The following is a 20,853-nucleotide window of genomic DNA, read 5'->3' on the forward strand; positions in this document are numbered from 1 at the left end:
ACAACTATTGTTCTAGCGTTGTCTTGCCCAGGGCTATAGAGCTAGGAAAAGATGCCTCCCAAAAGTCTGTGGGACCACCTTTGGTTTTCTTCTGCGCCCATTACCCACCCTTTTCTCTCTCCTTCTCCAGCTGCGCTTCCCAGCCAGCCCCTCGCTCGCTCCGGGCGCTCGGCTCATCAGCAACCCCGCTCACCCCGGGGGCGTGGTAATCGGCCCAGACCACGCCCCCTCCCCCGCGACGGCCCGCCCTCTTTTCCCCTGACCGCGGGCTGAGAGCCCGAGCGTGCGCGCGCCCCCGCTCGCGGCCCGGCTGTGTCTCGGGAGCGTGCACTGTGTGGCCGCCGCCGCCATGTTGTTGTGGTTGTGAGAAGGCGGCGGCAGCGGCGGTGGCGGAGGAGCAGCCGGTCGAGACGCTCCAGCGGCCCAGGCCCTGCCCCCCGCCGGCCCTGGCTGGGAGCCTTGTGGGGTGGCGGAGGAGGCCGTGCCGTGACGGGCCTCGCCATGTCCTGCCGCCCGGTAAGGAAGGCCCCCCCCCCCCGCCCCGTCTCCTCTGGGGGTGAGGAGGAGCTGGAGGAGGGGCGGGCCTCGGCCCGGGCGCGGCGGCTGTCACCCTCTGAGGAGGCGGCGGCGGCCCGCGGGGGGCTGGGGACGGCGTGCGTGGCCCGGGGAGGGTGACCCGGGCGGCGGCCGCGGCCGCCAGAGGGAGGCGCGGGGAGCGGGAGCTCAGCGGCCCGGCGCGGCCCGGACCCTCGGCGCGGAGGAGGCGGGGTCCATCCCGGGCGGCCTTCCCGAACTTGGTGGGGAAGGGCCCACGGGGCTAGGGGTGTGAGGCGCTACCTCGCAGCGTCCGGGGAAATGTCCGCGGACCCCCGGGAGGTGAGTGTGCGCCCCTCGCCCCGACCGGGTCTGTGGGAGTCCTCCATGGCGAGAGGCCGGAGGTCGGGGGCCACGGCGCCCCCGGGGCGAGCGGAGCGGGCCCGGGACTTGTGGGAAGGAGGAGTGGCCGCCTTACTGTGCAGCAGGGCATCACCCTGACCTGGTAGTGCTTGGGTGGGAAGGATGGTTCGGAGGCGGTTGAGAGAGCTCAGCAACACTGGTCAAACAGCTCCACGAAAGATTGCAGAGTAATTTCTCAGATGAAAATCGTGCCACTAAATGTATTGAATCCTGCTGCTTAGGACCCCTAAGATAATATTGTTGGTTGTACTTTGGGCTGGAAAACTTCCTTCAAAATAGTGGTGTAACTTTTATGGCCGTTTTAATAAATTCCTCGGGGGTCTGATAGTCTCACCTGTGAGTTTTGCACATTAGCTACTGTTGGGTAATGATGGTCAGGTGTCGTCTCCAGACTGAGGCCTAAATTCTTAACCGTTTTAGTATCTTGACATACACTTTGTTATCTGACAGTATCTATTTTTTCACGACGAGGGAAAAAAAGTTGGCATGCTCTTCCAGTTGAGCTTCACCTTCGTTTCTCATAATGTCGACAACAATGCCATCGAGGCCTGGGTTGAATTAGATGAGATGATTTTTTTTTAATGTAAAGTAGTCGTGACTTGTACACGAAGAGGTGTTGGGGACCTTCCCCTTTCAGATCCAAGGCTGTTTCAGTAGGGCAAGAGACAAGACGCGTGTTGTTTTTTGCTCAGAGACCAACTAAGGTAAGGTGTGTTGGTGGCACGCAGAAAGTCTTCTTTTCCAAGGCCTGTGACTTGGGTGGGTAGAAGAGCTTAGAGAATGACACTGTTTTGAGTAAACCCAGTACAGTATGTGACATTTAACTAAGTTTGGAGGGTTCTAGAATTTTTGATTGGCTCCCTATAAAGGCTTCTTTCAGCTCTAATTACTTTCCTCATTTTCAGGTGGCCCTGAGCTGTTCGAGTGACCAGCACACTGGTGCAGCCCCACTTGTAGTTAGTTAATGGCAAGCCATAGGAGAACCGAGGTTTTCCCAGCTTGTAGGCCAGGTTTTTTTAGTTCAGTCCTTACCTAATTAAATACCAGTTGTCGGAAATAATATGGACTGCCTGAAATGCTGATTCCTGGGCATCACGCGGGACCTGGTGAATTAAAATCTCTGAGGGTGGGGCCTAGGAATCCATCCTTACAAAACTCCCTGAATGATTCTGGTCAGCCAGGTTTGTGAACTTCTGCTTTAGATCACTTTTGGTATTCCAAAAGATTTCCACTAATTATGACTCCTGAGAGTGTTTTTAATTGTTTATACAATTTCAGAGGTATGGAGGAGGGGGAAGCCTGAGAGACAAAACTGAAAATTGAGCATCTCTTAAAATATAATGGATTTATGTAGGGGAAACAGATTTGTTGCCAAAAATTATTTGTGCAGGTTCTGAGGAACACACTTGATAAAATTAGAGGCTGCTTGACTGGAGGTATATCCAGAGATACAATGAGGAATCCAGAGGAAAGAAGCAGAGAGGGAGAGGCAGTAAGTCTGCTTCTGGCCCACAAAGAGCTCCACTGAAGGTGCTTCCCAGCATCATGATTGCTCCTACACCATCTGATTCAGTTTCTAGTAACGTGTGGGTAGGGCAGGTGAATTAGCAGTCATTTGAGACAAGGGTTGTGAACCAGGAAGGTTTACTGTGGATTGTGAAAAGTTCTTGAAATATGCCTGAGGCCCTGAGGACTGGTAAAGTCAGTTTTAAAATCTGTTGCAGTTTTGGTTAACACCTTCTGTGGTAAAGTGGAGTGCTGAGTTACCAAAGGAAGTAGTCATATTGCAGAGGGGGTGTGGTGAGGTTTGTTATAAGTTTGGAAGAGTTGGAAGAAAATGTTACAGTTGTATAGAGCAGTGAAGGAGTTTGCTAAATATCCTGTTAAATCATAGTGTAGTATTGTTAGAGAAGTACACCTAGTTGTCCACTACAAGAGCCAGGGGCCATGTTTGTTTTGTTCCTTGGTGTCTACAGTAGCTAGCATAGTTCCCAGCGTATGCTGTGCTCTCAGATATTTGTCGAGTAAATGAATAGTATTGAGATGGAAAAAAGAACAGTTTTGGTGGTTAATAACAACGTTTGTTATTAAAAGTTACTTGATCATTTGCATTGGATTAAAGAGTCAGTTTTTTAGTCCTTGTGGTTTGGAACTTTGAGATCCCATCAAGAGATTCTGTTTTCTGAAGACTGCCATTGCACACTATCCTGTCCTCTAGTTTTTGGGTCTTAATGTGCCTTAATTTTTGTGTGTGTGTGTGTATGTGTTTCTTAATTTTTTTAGGTATTAGTGTTTTTTTTTTTTAAGCACATTTTGTTAGATGCAGAGATATTTAGAATAATGGGAAGCTGTAGATTGGCAGAGATTGTGTCATTAATTTGACTCTGTGACTGCTGTTAGGAATGTCACTTCTCTGGACCTCAGTTTTCTTATCAATCTACAATTAAAGGCCTGTACTTGTTGACCTCAAGTAGTTTCTCCAGCCTGAATTTGGAAATCTTTAATAATTTCTAATTGTTACTTCGTATTAATCTCATATAGGTAGATGAACCTTTTAATTAAAAAAAAACAACAACTGAAAAAAGAACATTCTGTTTTGAATTCTGCTTTTGACTTATGGATTTTAGACATCGTCCAAAAGTGCTCTGGAAATTGAGCGCATGTTGCAAGTATTATGCAGAAACAACATGCTTATGCTGTTGTAATTAACTTAGTGTTGAAATCAAAATGGATTTCACATAGGGAACTTCATAATTTAGTGTGAAGCCACAAGATTAAGAATGGTTCGGGGGAAGTTTGTGTAATTTATGTGGTCAGTTGTTTCTTACAGACCACCCAATTTTGTAATTTTCTGTGGTGAATTTATATGTAATTTTATAATCAGTGAAACTTAAGACAAAGCATGAGATTAAGTACATATCCAGTTGAACTAGGATTGCCAGTAATTTTAGAGGCTACCAAAATTGTTAATATTCATTGTTATTTTTAATTTTAATTTCATGCTTTTATCTTCACTTTTGTGCCTAGAACCTTAACATACCTTTTAAATTCATATTTGTATCAGACGTTCAAAGTGAAAACTATTGTAACATGGCATTGGATGACCAGTAAGTCCTGGGTTCAAGCCTGGGTTGTGCTTCTCATTAGCTGTATTGTTTCTGGCAAACCACATAACCCTTCTGAGCTTCAGTTTCCTCATTAGTAAAAGGAAGAAGAGCAACTTCTCTATTTATATCAGCCTGTCAGTGAGGATCAAGTGGAGTGGTGTATATGAAAAGCAATCTAAAAATGTAAGGGGATGATAATGGAGTCCTATTGTGTTAGAATCCTATTTTCCTGGAAGAGTTGGCTTGTGGAGCAGTGGTAAAATCTGGTATCTGCTGTCAAGTGCAGAATTTACTAATATCACTGGTAAAGCAACAACAAAATGTCTGTACTCTGCCTGGAGAAACCTTTTAGCAAGCACTTGTACCAGTCTGCCAATAGGAATGGTCACAGTGTTTCGAGAAACTTCAGAGGGATCTGGGGGTCTTACATTTGTGCCCAGGTTTGCACTTGGAGTAGACATTTTGTTATGTTAGAACGGTGGTGGAAAGTGGAAGGGTCAAGGAGTTTAGTACATTCCATGTAAAGTTTTAGGGCTGTGTTTTCTAAATGGCAGCTGGCAACGTCATAGGGTAATGAAATCAATGTGATTTCTAAAAAATAGAAAATATCAGCACATCAAAAATGGTAAAAATAATTATTGATTTGGGAAACTTTTGTTGTTTTATACGTTTATATGTGTGTATTGAGTTGCAACATAAAATGTATTTTTTCTTTCTTTTTTTTTTTTGCGGCACCACGTGTCTTGCGGGATTTTGCTTCCCCGACCAGGAATCAAACCTGTGCTCCCTGCAGTGGAAGCATGGAGCCCTAACCAGTGTACTGCCAGGGAATTCCCTTGTTTGGACTTTTAAAATACATGTGCTATTGTTTTCTTAGGCTAAATTCCTAAAAGTGGGCTTACCTGGCAAAGGTTTTTTTTTTTTTTTTTTTTTTTAATTTATTTATTTTTTGGCTGCGTTGGGTCTTCGTTGCTGCACCCGGGCTTCCTCTAGTTGGGGTGAGCGGGGGCTACTCTTCATTGCGGTGCACGGGCTTCTCACTGCAGTGGCTTCTCGTTGTGGAGCACAGGCTCTAGGCGCACAGGCTTCAGTAGTTGTGGCACGCGGGCTCAGTAGTTGTGGCCTACAGGCTGTAGAGCGCAGGCTCAGTAGTTGTCGCGCACGGGCTTAGTTGCTCTGCGGCATGTGGGATCTTCCCGGACCAGGGCTTGAACCCGTGTCTCCTGCATTGGCAGGCGGATTCTTAACCATTGAGCCACCAGGGAAGCCCCGGGTTCTACTTTTTAAATTTGAATATACTCAGGGCGCCCTCTACATAGGATGCTATTTTAAAGTCTCAGCAACAGAATATCAGTGTCCAATTCCATGTATTCTTTTTTCTTTTTTTTTTTTTTTAAATTGGGGTAAAATTGCTTTACAATATTGTGTTAGTTTCTGCTGTACAATAAAGTGAATCAGCTATATGTATGCATATATCCCCTTTCACTTGGACCTCCCTTCCAGCCCCCCATCCCACCCATCTAGGTTGACACAGAGCACCGAGCTGAGCTCCCTGTGCAATTCCATATATTCTTGCTAGTGACTTACTACCTTTTAGCTTGTTGGTGGGAGTTTAAAATAGTTTGGGAATAGTTTTCCTTTGTTCTTTTTTTTTTTTTTTCCTTTGTTCTTTTTTCAGCATCAGATCTTAGCCTCTACTGCTTAACTGTGGAAGGGGCGGGTAAAAATGAAAGTGCAGTGATAGGGACTACTTTAGACCAGTGGTCTCTAAACTTTTTGATTGCTCATCCCAACAGTAAAAAATTTTGAGCGTTAATGTTCAGTCCTTAAGTATTTAATTTACAAATAATATGTATAGTAATTGGTTATTGTGTACTTTATAAAATATAAACAAAAAATTAACAAGGATGAGAATTAAAAATACCTTATAAAATATAAACAAAAATATTAACAAGGATGAGAATTAACAATAAAGTTCAAATGTTTTTCTTCTTTACCACAGTGGAGCATCTTGGGTATTCCTTGAAGTGCACTGTACTCTACTTTGGACATAACTGCTTTCGACGCTTAAGATTTAATGTTGGGCTTTTATGGTTGACTGTTTTTGGGCCTTTCCATTAATTGTGCAGATGGTCCAGCCTAGTTGGATTATGATAGTCTTTAAAGTGTCCCATGCTGTTCAGAGTCACATCTGCAATAAGCGCAAACATAAACCTTGCTCATAAAGCATCAGTTTGATACCTTTTGTCATTGTTGACGTGGCTGAATTTGAAAAGGGCAAATCATAGGATAGGAAACAGTCTAAATAATTAGTTTATTTCTCTTAGATATGAAGAACTGATATTGTGTAGAGTATATTTTTAAAAGTCTGTGCTTTATGGAAAGCAGTTTGGTTGTAACAGTTTTGTTTTCTAAGAGCTTAGGTCTTGGAGACTGAAAAAATTGCTCTGTACTTGCTTTCCTTTGCTTGCAAAATACCACAATTAACCTTTCGCTCTAACTCCATTTGGAAGAGCCTGAGTCAATAACTTTTAAAAAATGCTTTCTTGGGCTGAAACTTTCCCTGATGAATCTTAGATTAAAAGGTAACTTTTTTCCTTAGGTTTGAATAAGTTACTTATGATTTGCCCCTTTCCTCCCCCCTGTAAGTTATGAAATCAGGAAATGGTGTTTTTTTCACTACAAAAATGAGTCTCCCTCTTACTTCCCATCATGGGGAATTTAATTTCAGTTATTTTACATGGGTCGATATCAGAGAAAGATAATATTGAAATCTTAGAGATTGTGAAAAGAGCAACCTGGGTGATTATTTTTTGCTAGTTAAAATAAATTTTTTTTTGCCAGTTAAAAGATAATTTATATTGAAGGGGATTGCTATATACAGTATTTTAGGAAAAGGGCCAGGTATCCCTTTTTACCTTAGGTGGCATGATTTATAAGGTGCTGTCACATACATTTTCTTAGATCCTCATAAGGATTTGAAAGCATCGTTTAATCAGGGATGTTGTGACTCCTTTGAGGCCACATGCCTAGTGTTTGACATCATATTTAAAGAGGTAGACTGTAATCCCTGCAGAAGTAGGTACTGATGGCTATTCTCCTTCACTCCTCAGCACTTAATATACTGCCTGGTACAAAGTAAGCTATCAATATTTATGGACTAACTGTTTGAACTCGTACATATATATTTACATGTGTAAATAAGTTATAGCATTGTAAAACCAATACGTCATTTTCTGTAGTTAGATTTTTCGTTCATCTGATGTGCACAGAAAACGTTTTTGTGGGAGAGGTCATTAATTTTACATCAGCCTTTCAGATATCCTCTTACTTTCTCTTAAGGATAGATTCATGGTGACAAAAAAATTAGTCTTTTTTAAATTTTATTTTTTATTTTATTTATTTTTGGTTGCGTTGCTGCACGCAGGCTTTCTCTAGTTGCGGCGAGCAGGGGCTACTCTTCCTTGCGGTGCGTGGGCTTCTCATTGCGGTGGCTTCTCTTGTTGCGGAGCACTGGCTCTAGGCGCACGGGCTTCAGTAGTTGTGGCTCGCGGGCTCTAGAGCACAAACTAAGTAGTTGTGGCGCACAGGCTTAGTTGCTCCGTGGCATGTGGGATCTTCCCAGGCCAGGGCTCGAACCCGTGTCCTCTGCATTGGCAGGAAGATTCTTAACCACTGCACCACCAGGGAAGCCCAAAAAATTAGTCTTGATGTAATTCTTTTCACCGTGTGTGTCCCTCCTACTGGCAAGACTGTGTGTGTGTATATATGTTTGTGTATATTTATTTATATAGTAGTTTGCTATTTAAAAAGGAAACATACTCATTAGTTAGTCTTTGGGTATATAGTGGTTCTTGAAACATGGACTTCATGGTTTGCCCTAGGGTGAATGAAAAGGAGCAAGTATGATTTCTCTCACTTGTCTTATTCTCTCCAGTTCCCTGTACACGTGGCTTTGGTTTACTCTGAAAACACTGAAAAAAAAAGTTAGTCTTCTGAAGAAGCTAGTATTTTATTTCCTCTTTGATCTGCTGAACTTAAAATCATGTTTAGTAAGTGAACTAATATACTTTTATACATAAGAGAGACCCTGTAAAGACAAGAATGGAAATATTAACAGTGATTAATTTCTGACTGGGATAGTGACCATTTTCTGCTTCATATTCTTCTGTAGTTTCCCAATTTTCTGTAATGAACATGTATTACTCTTATAATTAGGAAAAAGCTGCTATTTTAAAGTACATTTTAATATCCTTTGTTTTCTTTTTTTTGGCTGTGTTGGGTCTTCATTGCTGCGCGCAGGCTTTCTCTAGTTGTGGCGAGAGGGGGCTACTCTTCATTGCAGTGCGTGGGCTTCTCATTGTGGTGGCTTCTCTTGTTGCGGAGCACGGTCGCTAGAGTGCACGGGCTTCAGTAGTTGTGGCTCATGGGCTCTAGAGCTCAGGCTCAGTAGTTGTTGTGCACAGGCATAGTTGCTCTGTGGCATGTGGGATCTTCCCAGACCAGGGATCAAACCTGTGTCCCCTGCATTGGTAGGTGGATTCTTAACCACTGCACTACCAGGGAAGTCCCTGTCCTAGTTTTCATTGGCTGGCTTATGAAGGTTTAAGTCATAGTCACCATTGAGAAAGTGGGTTGTGGTCTTCCCTGGTGGTCCAGTGGTTAAGATTCCGCACTTCCACTGCAGGGGGTGCGGGTTCGCTCCCTGGTTGGGGAAGTTCTGCATGCTGTGGGGTGTGCCCAAAAAAAAAAAAAAAATAGAGGAAGAAAGTGGTTCCTTAACTGACTCCAGTTCCTAAGCAGAGTGGCAGCTGTAGGAAGTGGTATGGGAAAATGGGGCAGGCAAGCTGATTTGAACTTTCTTATTGTGATTTCCCCTTTGACTGAGATAGTGTGGGCTTTGGTCACAGTTAAACACAAGACCTCCATCTAATTTTTCTCTTCCTAATGAGCTGTTTGAGAATTATGAAACCTTAAAAAGAAAAATCAGATTCTATGAACTGTAAACACAGGACTTGGCCTGAATTCCCAGTTTGCTTGCTGACATGCCATGTGGACTTGCCATGTGGAGCAAGAACTGTAGCTGTGTATGTTGTGTGTGTGTGTGTGTGTTTGTGTGTGTGTGTTTAAAAATATCAAGTGGATGGAGAACAGTAGGAGGTTCCTTAAAAAACTAAAAATAGAACTACCATACAACCCAGCAATCCCACTACTGGGCATATACCCTGAGAAGACCATAATTCAAAAAGAGTCATGTACCACAGTGTTCATTGCAGCTGTATTTACAATAGCCAGGACATGGAAGCAACCTAAATGTCCAACGATAGATGAATGGGTAAAGAAGATGTGGCACATACATACAATGGAATATTACTCAGCCATAAAAAGAAATGAAATTGAATTATTTGTAGTGAGGTGGATGGACCTAGAGTCTGTCATACAGAGTGAAGTAAGTCAGAAAGAGAAAAACAAATATCATATGCTAACACATATATATGGAATCTAAAAAAAAAAAAGGTTATGAAGAACCTAGGGGCAGGACAGGAGTAAAGACGCAGACGTAGAGAATGGACTTGAGGACACGGGGAGGGGGGAGGGTAAGCTGGGACGAAGTGAGAGAGTGGCAGGACATATATACTACCAAATGTAAAATAGATAGCCAGTGGGCAGCAGCCGCATAGCACAGGGAGATCAGCTCGGTGCTTTGTGACCACCTAGAGGGTGGGATAGGGAGGGTGGGAGGGAGGGAGACGCAAGAGGGAAGAGATATGGGGATATATGTATATGTATAGCTGGTTCACTTTGTTATAAAGCAGAAACTAACACACCATTGTAAAGCAATTATACTCCAACAAAGATGTTAAAAAAAAAAAATCAAGTGGGACTATAGCAACTCAGATGTGATACTGATTTTTACATGTAATTTGAACTGGAATATACTTAGATAAATGACCTATTTTGACAGTAGAGTCTCATTGGGGTTTTGGTGTTAATGTACAGCTGGGAGTTGAGCCACTGTAAGTTTATTTACTCATTCATCTGTTGATATTTTAGGAAGGTCTATGTAATACATCCTTTAACGTTTAAGTGATAGAGTTTAGGTAGAGCCTGTCAGCTTTTTCTGTTTATTGCATATTATAGTGACTTAAATGCTTGTGTAAATAGATGATATATGATTCAGAATGTTAGATTTCCGGGGTAGAACTTTTTTTAACTATCTGCCCTTTATTATTTTAAAGAATAAGATTAAAGTTGAAGAGCAATCAAGGTGATAAAGGTAGGTGCTAATATAAATTTATAGAGGTTTTTAGTTAAAAATCTTATAATAAAGATATATAGGCTTGTCAAAAAAAAAAAAATACCCTGTAGAAGTCGATAAAGACCATATTCCTCTGTTCGCAAATTCCACAATCTTGGCTTTTCTTTTTTTAAAAGTAAAATTTAAATATTTCAAAATTTAGAAAAATATGGAGAATAATTTAATAAACACCATGTACGTAATTTAAAAGATGTTGATTTAGATTTAATAGATGTTGACATCTTGTAAGATTTGCCTGAAAGGTGTATTTATATTTGTTTTTAAAAATCAAAATATATAGTTGGAGTCCCTTTTGCATTATTCATCTTAGATCCTGTTTCCATTATCCAGAGGTGGTTTTACTCTCTTAGCCCATGCTCTTTTATTCTTCCAACAAATGTCTCTGTGTATTTAAAATGTAGTAGTATTGTGTTTCGAATGTATGTGGTACCTTAGTGTATATATTCTATTTGAAAAGCTTGAAATTTATCTGTGTTGATATATGTAATTTACTTCACTTAAAAGCTATTAGCTTAATAGCTATTCAGTTGTATGAATAGAATGCAATTTTAGTCCTCTATTAATAGTTGTTTTCAGTTAATATACAGATCTTAAAATTCCCCTTTAATAGGATCAAACTGTACGTGCTTATCTACAATTTGTTTTTTTCTCAGTAATGTACTACAGACATCTTACTGTATCACAAAATATAGATTTACTTCATTTTTAAGGACTGTAGTTTTTTAAAACGTTTTATAGGCACGCTACAATTATTTATCCAGTCCTTTACTGATGGACATCTAGGGATTTTTTTTTTTGGCATTTTTTTCCCTTATTACAAAAAGTGCTGTTTCTCATGGATATTCTCGCACTTTATACTTTTGAACAACGGTAGGATAATTTCCACAGAAATAATTCTGCAGAGTAAATTTTGGGGGAATAGAATTGCATGCAATAAATATTGATGCTTTTATATTAAATCTAAACCAATATGTGTATTTGTAACTTTCTTATTCCTGGTCTGTTCACTTAGGTCTGTTCAAAATGGGTGCTATGTAAGAGGCGCTGAGATGGATTGCTTTGTAGTATAAAGCAGCCAACATGTTAAAATTGCATAGTAGAAACTAGGAGGAGTCCCAGCTTTATATAGGTGAGGCACATAGAGCTGTGTTCGGGGAATAGTTTTAGTTTTGCTAGCACAGAATAGAGGATTCAAAAATAAGTTTGTAAAGTGCTATAAATTAATGAAATCCTTAAATTACTTGAAATTCTTTTACTTGCTGTACTGAGCCCTTTTAGGCTGAGATCAAAGGCAGTTTTGGTGAAGATGTGTCTGGTGGTAGTGTGCATAATTGGGAGCAGGCAGAGATTAGAAAGCAGTGAAGAATCTGTACTGTACTCAGAATTAGGTAATAAGGACCTGAATTAAGGTGGTGGCAAGGTGGTAATTTAGGTAGCTAGATTAAGGTAGAGGATTGTTGGTTGATACCCTAAAGGAAATACACAAATTTGAATGGGAGGTTAGTGGCAAGGATTCAGAGTTGGTGGGTTTTGGGTCTCAGAGAATAGTGATAGTATAGAAATGTGGAATTGGGAGGGGGAGCTGGTTTTGGAAAAGGACTAAAATGAAACCCTTCACACGTTTAACATTGAGGCCAGGGTATACAAGTAAAAATGTCCTGCAGGAGCTTGGAGATAGAGAACTTGAGGCAGGAAGAAAGGTAAGCCTTATCTGGATGAGGTGTTGAACCTAGAAGAGCCAGAGATTGAGGCTCACATTTAGGGGAGTGGGAGAATATTGAATTTTAAGAAAACCTGTTAAAATTAGGTTAATGAGGCATAGTGGAGGCCAAGGAGAAGAGATTTCCAAACGAGTGATAATTAAATTTGAGTGAGATGGGAAACAATGGGATTTGGTGATCCATACTAATCATCCATCATTTTCTTAGGTTAATTTTAGCATAATAAGGGGTGAGGAGTGGGAGATGAGACAGCATGTATGGAACCTGTGTTGTTCAATAGAACTTTCTCTGATTCCATCTGACATTCGATAACTGCTGTTCAGTGCATATTGAGCACTTGAAATTTGGCTAGTTTGATCAAGGAACTATTGGGGTGGCCAAAAAGCCTTCGGTTTTTAAGTAAAAATAAAAGACATTTTTCATTTTCACCGAGAACTTTATTGAACAACATATTCACCCTTTTGGTCCACTACCTTCTGCCATTTTTCAGACAACTTCATAATTCCATCTTCCCAAAACTTTTAATCTTTTTGAGCAAAGAACTGTTCCAGGTGCCTTTTACAGTCTTCTAGGGAATTGAAATTTTTTCCATTAAGAGAATTTTATAAAGACAAATAAATGGAAATCCAAAGGTGCAATGTCTGGTGAATACGGCGGATGAATCAGAATTTCCCAGCCAAGCAGTAACAGTTTTTGCCTGGTCACCAAAGAAACATGCAGTCTTGCATTATCCTGATGGAAGATTGTGCGTTTTCTGTTGACTAATTCTGGACGCTTTTCGTCAAGTGCTGCTTTCAGTTGGTCTAATTGGGAGCAGTCCTTGTTGGAATTAATCGTTTGGTTTTCCAGAGGAGCTCATAATAGAGGACTCACTTCCAATCCCACCATATACACAACATCACCTTCTTTGGATGAAGACTGGCCTTTGGTGTGGTTGGTGGTGGTTCATTTCACTTGCCCCACGATCTCTTCCTTTCCACTTTATTGTACAGTATCCACTTTGCATTGCCCGACACAATTTGTTTTGAAAATGGAACGTTTTCATCACATTTAAGTAGAGAATCGCATGCAGAAATATGGTCAAGAAGGTTTTTTTTGCTTAACTTGTGTGGAGTCCAAACATCAAAGTGATTAACATAACCAAGCTGGTGCAAATGATTTTCAGCACTTGATTTGGATATTTTGAATATGTCAGCTGTCTCCCATGTGGTATATAATGTTGATTGTTCTCAATGTCTCGATTTGATCACTATCAACTTCAACTGGTCTACCTGACCATGGAGCATTGCCCAGCGAGAAATCTCCACCACGAAACTTCTCAAACCACTTTTGACACATTTGATCAGTCACAGCACCTTCTCCATACACTGCACAAATCTTTTTATGCGTTTCAGTTGCGTTTTTACCTTTCTTGAAATAATAAAGCATAATATGCCGAAAATATTGCTTTTTTCTTCCATCTTGAATATTAAAACAGCTACACAAAAATTCAATTTTGATAAGGTTTTTTTAATAAATGTATTTATTTTCAGCTGCGTTGGGTCTTCGTTGCTGTGCGCGGGCTTTCTCTAGTTGCAGTGAGCTGGGGCTACGCTTCGTTGCAGTGCGCAGGCTTCTCATTGCGGTGACTTCTCTTGCTGCAGAGCACGGGCTGTAGGGCGTGCGGGCTTCAGTAGTAGTGGCCCATGGACTTAGTTGCTCTGTGACATATGGAGTCTTCCCGGACCAGGGATCGAACCCGTGTCCCCTGCATTGGCAGGCGGATTCTTAACCATTGCGCCACCAGGGAAGTCCCAAGTTTTTTTTTTTTTTAATGTACCCTGATATGACAGGTGTTACAATACAGGCTAACAAAATTGTTTCAAATGAAGTTAAAGACAACTAAGTGCTACTAGAGCCATCTTACAGAAAAAACCGAACGAACCTTTTGGCCAACCCAATAAATTAAAATTTTTAAATTTTAATTAATTTAAATTTAAATAGCCACATGTGGCTAATGGCTACATGTTGGATGGTACAGATTATGGACTCTTAAAATGAAACAGTGATGTAGATTAGCAGGAGGAGGAGATCTCAGGATAAAGTAGAAGCATTTAGTTATTTAAAAATTTTGTTGCAGTGCTATCAAAATTGTGTTGGAATTACATATTTTAGTGCAAACTAGATTTTTGCATTTTTGTGTTCAGTGTTGGCTATAATTAATTGACAACTCTTTTCTATATAGAAGATCAAAATTAATTTTAAGAGAATTATGGTCTGAAATTTCTTCATGATGTCCCTTCCCTTTTTTTCTTCTGTCTTGCTTTTTAAGGTTATAATTCAAATTTTACTGATGAAAGAAAGAATATCTATTGAGACATTTGGATCTCTATTTTCTCCAATTAAAAGTAACTGAAAATTTCTGTTTTAGAAGTCTCTTTGGGGAGAGGGAATACCAGCTATACTTTAAACAAATCAATATCTTAGATATTTTATGGCTTGAGAAATGGTTTGCTTTGAGAATGATTTATGGTTTAAATTTGAATATTTGATAATACATGAGAGAACCTTTCTTACTAGGCTTACCTAAATGCACTTTGCAAGAAGAAAAATTAAGTGTAAATGGAAGACCCATTCACAAACAGTGCTAATTGTGTGATTCCATTTCTATAAAGTTAAAAAAAAGACAAAACTGATAGATGGCAACGGAAGTCAGAATAATGGTTATTTTTGGTAGTGAGCATAAGGGAGGCTGTAGGGTTGCTAATGTTCTGTATCTTGATCTGGGTGGTAATTTCATGGTTTTCTTTATGAGAATCATTGAGTTGTATACTTGTATAAACTTTTTTGTATGTAGGTAATACTTCAGTTTTAAAACTTTTACCGCCTCACAAAATTTTAATGAACGTAATTAGCTGAGTTTGTCTTCCTTTAGCTTTTTAATTTTTCTGCTACTTCTGTTCATACGTGAATACACTTAATGGTGAGACCTATTTTGTCTTTTAAAATTATGATCTAAAACATGCAGAAGGGTGCATAAAAATGTATAGCTTAATGAATTTTTAAATTGAGTATATTGGAGGGACGTCCCTGGTGGTCTAGTGGTTAAGACTCTGCTTCCACTGCGGGGGGCATGGGTTCGATCCCTGGTCTGGAAACCAAGATCCCACATACCTTGTGGCACGGCCAAAAAAAAAAAAACTACATTGGAGGGTTTTTTGTTCTTGTTGTTCATTTGTTTTTTGTTTTTGAGTATGTCGTACCTATGTCTATAAGAAGGGAAGGAGTTGATAGAGGGCTAGAAATTTTGAAGAGAACAAAGTTGTCTTTTTTTTTTTAATTTATTTATTTTTGGCGGTGTTGGGTCTTCGTTTCTGCGCGTGGGCTTTCTCTAGTTGCAGGGAGCGGGGGCTACTCTTTGTTGCAGCGCACGGGCTTCTCATTGCGGTGGCTTCTTTTGTTGCGGAGCACGGGCTCTAGGGCTTGCGGGCTTCAGTAGTTGTGGCTTGCAGACTCTAGAGTGTAGGCTCAGTAGTTGTGGCGCACGGGCTTAGTTGCTCCGTGGCATGTGCGATCTTCACGGACCAGGTCTCGAACCCCTGTCCCCTGCATTGGCAGGCGGATTCTTAACCACTGTGCCACCAGGGAAATCCCGGGTTGTCCAGTTTTTGATAACTACAAATAAAGCTGCTATAAAAGTATTCACACACGTGTGTGTATGCCCACGTATGTGTTTTCTTATGGTTTTAAAAGAAATCTGGTGCCTAGAGCTTTTTTAACTTTATTATGGAACCTGAAAAAGCTTGTAATTTTCACAGAATTTTGTTAATTGCTTAGTAAACTTCACCCCCCCCAAAATTTCACTCTGGAATGAGAATAATTTGTTATACAAATAATCTTACAGTGTAAACTGTAAATAATGAGAATTTTTTAAAATTAAGGAAGTAGGCACATGTACTTAGTGGATATATTTACTTATCAAACTCCTTAGTGCATAATGTCATATTTTGTTTTTAGTAGCTCTTGAACTGTGAATCTTTGACTTTCTTTTGTTCCTCTAGCTAGCAGAATGGTTATATAATTGGTAGTGAAAAGTCTATAAGTAAAACAGGTTTAGCACTACAGAGTTCCCGCAAGATGGCTGGAAGTATTAATATTGGTTGCCAGTTTCATGTAAACAAGTCATAAAACTTACAGTTTATGGTTGATTAGCTACTTGAATTAAATTATCCTCTTTTTTTTCTGTGTAGTGAACTTTCTTTTTCTAGCAATATGAGGGCAAGAAAAAGAGGTGTAGGACCTTTTATCTTGGGAAAGAAATTGCAGGCAATTTTTGCAAATTAATGTTTCAGGGTTCCAATTCTGACCCTGCAGAGGACTACAGAGACTGTAGGTGGTATATGACATTTTCGAGAATAGTATGTGTGTGTTTCTTTTGATTAGTCTTAGAATTAGATTAGTTTAAGCCTTTTGGATACTATGATTGAGGTACTTGGTATACAGAGCTACAGAGCTTCTTTCAGCAATGTACATTTCTTCTGAGTTAAGATATTTAGAAAACTGAATGTTGTGTTTAGAACCAAGAGACATTACGCTTCAAGTATGAACATTTGGTTAAGGGGATATCTCACTTGTAGGCTATCATGTTTCTAGCTATTTCCCATGGAAATATCCATCTGGAAATGCCCACTCTTGACAGTAATGGGGATTGCAAATTAACAGTTTGTCTTCTGTATGTGGTTGTTTGCTAGGGGCAAGACTTAGGCTCTTTACTTTTCCGAAGACTACAATATTGGTGATTCAAGTTGAGAATTCCAGGATAGGGTTGCCAAAATTAGAAATATGGGAGTATGGAGGTAGCAACCATGGGATCAGTATTACAAATAAAATTTTAATTAGCTGTATTAGTTGCACACTTAATTTTCACTGCTACCTAGTGAAGTAGGCAGGGCAGGCTGTACTATTACTCTCACTTTACAGGTGAATAAATTGTGTTTCAAAGCTGTCAGAACTTGTCTGAGGTTGCACTGCTAGTGAATAGCTAAATTAGAATTTCAATCCAGGTCTTCTAATAACAAGTTGGATGTTCTTTCCACTATTGCAGTTTAGTATGGTGAAGAGCTCAGGCTTGGGTTTGAATCTTGGTTTTACCACTAGTACCCTGTGATCCTAGGCAAATTCCTTAACTTCTCCTTGCTTCAGATTTCTCAGTTTTAAAATGGGGATAACAGTACTCTTGGGGCCTTTGTTAGGATTCGGCAAATGCTTATAACAGTAGCTAGCCAATAGTAAGCACTCCATATATGCCGGTTGTGGTCGTTGCTACTGTTACTACAGTGATAACACTCCTTCTTTCCCTGAAGGCATTATAACTGTCCATTACTTTATTTAGAGCTAGGAGCTTTTGCATTCCTGCTCCATGGAACTACTTAAGTTGCACTACACACCCCCTTCCCCCATTCCCAGTGTTTTACCTTCTCAAAACTAAGAATTAACAAAAATTTATTAGGGGGTACATCTAAAAAGATACAAAAATAGATTTTTCCCTTTAGAGATATTTGATGAGCCTTCAGAGAATTCCTGGGTATCTCAAACTTTTATTAACTTGAGAATTCTTCAACTAGTTTACCTGATACAGAAAAAGATAACTTTTCCTTTGTCAAGAGCATGAAAAACTTTTAAATGTACCCATTTGCATAACATATACTTAAAGTTATCAGGAGATTTTACAGGGCATTTTTGGATACTTGGACATAAGAGAATCTTTTAACATGATATTATGTAAACCTGCTTGGGTTATTCATTCCTTCTTTTACTGAGACATGTGAGTGGCTTGCTTGGATACGTATCTGTGTCCTTTCTTTGATAAACACCTGAGGGAGTCTTTTGAAATACAGTGTTTTGGCCACTATTTCAACTCTGCAGAAATATGGTTTCATGATAAACACAACAAAAAGCACATTGGCAGCAGTCCAGAAGCTGACTCACCAAGGAGTAATGATAGACACTTTGAAGGCAATGGCCTATCCCAGGGTCCTATTTCAAAGCTTCATGCTATGATAACATCAGTGAAAGGCAGCCAAGAAATCAAGATGTGATCTTACTTGTATCTCCTGGGAATAATGATAGGAAAGACTTCTGTAGTAGGATGCAAGTAAGATTTTTTTTCGTAATGATCTTGTAAAACTTGGGGATGGGCAAAAAGCTGCAGATTCAGAATGGTGGTGACCTTTGTGAGGCTGTAGTACCATTTCCTTCTCTTGGACTGGATGAGAATAATCTTGTAATAACTAAGGGTTAACTCAAGAAGCTCAATGCCATATCAGTTTTCTAGAGCTCGGGGAATATACTTAGCTCAGTAGTAAGCACACGTATCAGGTTCATGTCAGACACTGTAGCTACTGTTTCCTACTTGAACAGACTAGAAGAAACCAAAGCAAGACCAGAATCAGTTCAGTTTTGAGGAACAGACCCTTTGCCTACTAGTGTTGCATATTTTAGGAGTAAAAATAGTATGAAGGTGGACTTGCTTCAGAGTCATGAAATAAGTACTCTGGTTGTTTTTGTGGATTAGAATGATTGCAGCTCCATTTCTAAATCCAATTTTATAGCCTTAAGTTTTTCTACATGGCAAATTAAACTATAATCACTACCGAAGATCATTGCTGACTCTGTGTGGAAATAGCAGTATGCCCTTTCATGTTGTTGAAAGTTGTTTCAGAGATAAGAAAACACCTCAATAATCTGAAAGTATTTTTCAGAGATAAAGCTAAGTGAATATGCCACAGTTATAGATTGACCCTTTTTTGATTATTGTGGTACTTTCTATCTACCAATAAAAATTGTTAACATGATGGTCCTTTCCTATAGAATATTAAGGAAGATTGCTTTTAGCTATTTACTATATTATTTTCAAGCTTAAAGTTTAGGAAATAAAAACTTAGTTTTCTGAGTGCTGTAATTTAATATGTGCTTTATCCAGAATGTGCCTCTTTAAGTGCTTTTCTTGAAGAAATGTTACTTTGTGCTATTTTTGTATAATTTGAGAATATAGATATCTCTCCCCCCACCCCCAACCCAGTAATCTGGGCCTGGTTTCAGTGCACTGAGAGGAAAAAAATCCTAGTTTTTCTTTTTTGCCTTTTTGAAATGGAGTAGTATGATATCCCCTCCCCCACCCCCCTCTTTATTTTTAACTCTGGAGAAGGAAGGATTTATTATTACTTGCAGCACTGGGGAGAACACTGAGGAATCTTTCCCAAAGCAGTGTCTGGCCCTTTTGTTTTTGAATTGGCTTTATATATGCTTGTCCTACTTAAGTTTTTATATGATTTAAACTTAGATCTGTAAATTATTAGGTAGTTCTATGACTTGGGCAAGTTAACTTATCTTTTTGTGCCTTAGTTTCCCCCTTTGTAAAATGGGATAATACCTCATAGGGTTGTTTTAAGATTAAATGACTAATAAATGGTGAAGCACGTAGAAGAGTTCTTTATATGTGTTGGCTATTATAATTGTTACGAACACGGATCTTCTCCCCTACACTATTTGCAGCTCTACATTCTTGTAATGTTTTCATAAGTATGAGTAACAACTTTGTATTAAGGAATTTAATTCTTTATCATAAATAACTATAAATTTGCTACTTAGTAAAAATAGAGTATCATTTTATTCCCTCAGATTGAGCCTGAAAGATAAGAATTAGTAGAGAGTGAGCCTTTTTTATGTCTTATAGGTACTCAGATACTACTAAATGTAGGTCATCGTTTGAATTGAATTCTGAGTATACATGCAGTTATGTAGAACAGAAACAGCTTGCATGGGACTGGAAGTGCCGGAAAGATAAAAACCGTATATGGTAGCAAACTGCGTCATTTAAACTGAGTGGTGGATCAGCAAATAATTTTGGGTTGTGAGTTTTCTTTATAACACTCAATTGTTTTGAAATGCTTAGCCTTGAAACAAAGTAATTTAAAACTTAGATATGCTAGGAAGTTTCAGATTCCTTTCCACTTAAATGTCTTTCAAGGAAGGAAGTGGGAATTCCCTGGCAGTTCAGTGGTTAAGACTCTGTGCTTCCACTGCAGGGGGCCCAGGTTCCATCCCTGGTTAGGGGACTAGGATCCTGCAAACCGTGAGGCGTGCCAGAAGCGGGGGGGGGGGGGGAGGAAGCATTTCTCCAGAGATATTTGGCTCCCTGAGTGTTGTATGATTCTTAGCCATTGCTGTGTTGATTATATGATCACTAACAAATATAAGTCTCATGTTATGCTTTAATTTCAGATTTGTGCCATCACTGAGTGAATTTTTTAAATGAGATTGCTTGTTTCTTGCTAAACTATCATATATATGCTCATTAAATTGACCTTTTCCTTTTCCCCCCGTGTGTGGACCTTTCTGTAATTTTAGGTCACTGGTTTTAGAGCCAGGGGTTAGATTTCTTTATTTTTTACATTTTGGATTATATCTGGAGGATTATTGCTAATTCCTAGATTGTGCCCTTAAGGCAGATTTTTTGAACATTAGGGGCTTCCCCAACACTTAATTATACTAGTAAAAGGAATAGGGTTTTCATTGGATTTTTGTTTGTTTTTGAGGTCCTTGCATTTAATTCATGGAATCAAGATAACTTACAGATAGTGGCAAGTCATTGCTTTTAGTTTATTCAGCAAGATTTCTCATTACTCATTTTCTGGTGCCTTAAGGGTTGAACATGTGTATTAGGCCTGTCCAGTTTTGTCTCTCTCACTTGTACTGATTGGCATCCTAC

The 20,853-nt window shown here is 39.6% G+C and overlaps 1 protein-coding gene across 1 annotated transcript in view; it reads left to right on the plus strand.

The window, feature by feature from the left end:
* Positions 1–276: 276 nt before the first annotated feature.
* MTMR3 (myotubularin related protein 3) overlaps positions 277–20,853 on the plus strand; it is a 133,123-nt gene continuing 112,546 nt past the window's right edge. Inside the window, 1 exon segment of the mRNA XM_082417321.1 lies at positions 277–516. The gene's annotated coding sequence lies outside the window, so the exon portion shown is untranslated.

The sequence above is a fragment of the Balaenoptera physalus genome (genome assembly GCF_965194825.1).
Source record: "Balaenoptera physalus genome assembly, chromosome: 12".
NCBI lineage: Eukaryota > Metazoa > Chordata > Mammalia > Artiodactyla > Balaenopteridae > Balaenoptera > Balaenoptera physalus.